Source organism: Aethalodelphis obliquidens, unplaced genomic scaffold (assembly GCF_003676395.1).
Source record: "Aethalodelphis obliquidens isolate GAN/ISIS:26980383/991018 unplaced genomic scaffold, ASM367639v1 scaffold29, whole genome shotgun sequence".
Lineage (NCBI taxonomy): Eukaryota > Metazoa > Chordata > Mammalia > Artiodactyla > Delphinidae > Aethalodelphis > Aethalodelphis obliquidens.
Window position 1 is genome coordinate 3,407,054 of NW_020837973.1, and position 2,752 is coordinate 3,409,805.

Consider the following 2,752-nt stretch of genomic DNA (forward strand, 5'->3'; position numbering starts at 1 on the left):
GAACGTGACATGGTTAGTTATACCCCAAAGGGAAAGGAGCCCAACCCTTAGTTCCCTCCTTGTCCTAAGAGGATGGCAAAGCTGGCTAAGTCACAGGGTTACCCTGAGGATTAAATGGGGTCATATCAGGAAGTCACTTTGAACAGTGCCCGATACAGATGAATATGCAGGAGACGTGAGCTCCTGCAGCAAAGAAAGAGGAAGGAGAGGAGGAGTCCTATGAAGGCACAGAAGCCAATGTTTGTGATCTACCTGTGGAGTTGAAATGAGTCATTGGAACAGAGTCAGGGGACGGAAGGGAGCTGGTGCCATGACCTGGGTGAGAGGCGGTGTGGCCCACACGGTGCAAGTGGCTGTGGCTTGCGATGGAGACAAGCGGGGAGTGTAAGACACACGCAGGAGAGGAGGTTGGCATAGCTGTCAGGTGACTGAGTGAGAGGGAGACAGAGCGAGAACAGGGAGAGTTCCTGCATCTCTGGCCTGGACGGCTGCCCGGCGTCAGGCCCTGAAATAGGGACAACACAGTGAGGCCCCAGGGTGGAGTTTGGAGAAAGGGATGACTTTGGTTCTGGACATGGGATGTGTCAGTTAGCAGGTCAGGCATCCCTGGGGACAGCTGGCAGAGTGTTGGCTGCATGGAGAGGGTCCTGGGGAGAGGGAGGTTCCTGAGGCATCATTGAAGCAAAGGAGTTGAAGACACAAAGGTGGGTGAGGATGCTCAGAAACAGTGAGTGAACAGAAAACAGGAGTGACCCAGGACAGGGTTTGAGGGATACAGACTTTCACATGACAGCAGGACTCAGAGCTGTGGGCACTTGGGGGAGGGATCAGATGCATCAAACCTAAACTGGGGCACCTGAAGAGTCACAGAGAAAAAGGGAAAGCTGACCGTACCAAGTGCAGCTGAGAAACCAGATGAGCTAAGTAGTGAGAAGAGGTCGATGGATTATTCAAAAAGAATTCCTAGAACAATTTCCCAAACCAGTGGAGGCTGAGAAGTAAATGAGAAACAAATACATTTACAATCTCTAGCTAAGTCTGCATCTCTGTCTCTGTCTGTATCTATAACTATACCTACATCTCCTTGTGTCTGATCTGTATTGACATCACCCATCCCTATGTCTATGTCTGATTCTACACTTACATCCACGTCCAGGTTCAGGTTCAGGTCCACAACCCCATCCACCTCCATGTCAACATAGAGAACTGCAAATAGACTCCTAGCTGGTTCCCTGGCAGTGGATAAATGTTTCCGTCTGGATGCAGAAATGACATCACCATGGGTATTATTTACACTTGTATTTCTCCTCTGTCATTTATTCTGTTCCTTTTCCTGTTCTTTGTCTCTAACTTAGAGTCCAACTTGTCCTCTGAGCCAGAGAACAGGGTTTCACCTTCTGAATATTGCAAATCAGCCTCATTCCTGGCTCCATCCTCATTTCCTAACTGTATTCTCATCCTACCTACAGTTTCTCAATTACTTGAAAGTTACTTTAACATGCAACAAATATGTATGCTTAAACAACACTTAATATGATTTGTTAAATGCATTACTAATACTAGCTGGTGTAATAAGCCCAAAATGTATAATGGGTGGGACGCAGTAAAAGCAGCTCACTTCTCTCTCGGATGAAGTTCAACAGGTGACCCTAACTGGCAGCAGGCTGTGTTCCAAGCAGCGACCCTCCCACCTTCAACACAGGATGTCCACGCTTGTTGGTCTCTCCAGTTAGTGGAAAGAAAGGGAAGCAACATAAAATGCATGGTGAGACGGTGGGTGTGGGCACTCCTGGGTCTTGCAGGCTGGGCGTGTTTCCAGGTTCCGTTGCATAAGTGTGAGACCTTGGTCCTTGAACTGCCTCCTTTGTAGATGGCGAACAATGACAGTACTGGGTCATAAAGCTGTTGTTTCACAGGAGAATCAGAGTGATAAGGCTGGACAGAGTCCTGGCTTAATAAATTAGGACTCTTTCATTATAAATGTAAAGACTGAGCAAGGATATAATCAGAGCTACACAGTGAGGAAGCCAAGACACAAAGGAATCAAGGGAAGTCAGAGGGCAAGGGCAGCTCTTGAAGTGAGAAAGACTATTTTCCACCAAATGAAAAGGAACACCACTGTGACCAACAGGCAGTAGGTAGATTAAACTCCATTCTCCCCAAGAGCTTTTCAGGACTTCAAACCCTCAAGATCAGAACATGTGGCAAGTCATTCCATTAATTTATAAATGAAGGGTTAAAATGGAATATTCCTTAGATAAAAGAAGGGAATCTCTGAGTCCTTTATTCAACATTACAACTTAATATTCTGGGAGGTACATGGGGGCTCCTGCCTGGGCAGAATGCCTGAACTTAGACCTTATTTTTCTATCATTTGAAAACTTAGCATTTATATATCATGTTTATTCTGCTATATCTTGCCAAAATAGAATTTAAAAGTTACATCATGTATACAAATATAAAATGTATATGTTGAAAAATACCAGCTTCTTGGATGGGAAATTTACATTTTATTAAGATACCAAGCCTTCCCAATCTTATTCAGAAATTTAATGACATCTTAACAGAATTCCTCTGGCATTTTAAGAACACATCAAAAATTATTCTAAATCTTATCCAGAAAAGAAACATACAAAAATAGCGATGAGAATTATAAAAGGAAGTACAAAGAGGATCACATGACTTGGTAGATAATAAAATGCATCTTAAAGCTAAATAATTAAAATGTTATGGTACGGTATGGGCACAGAAA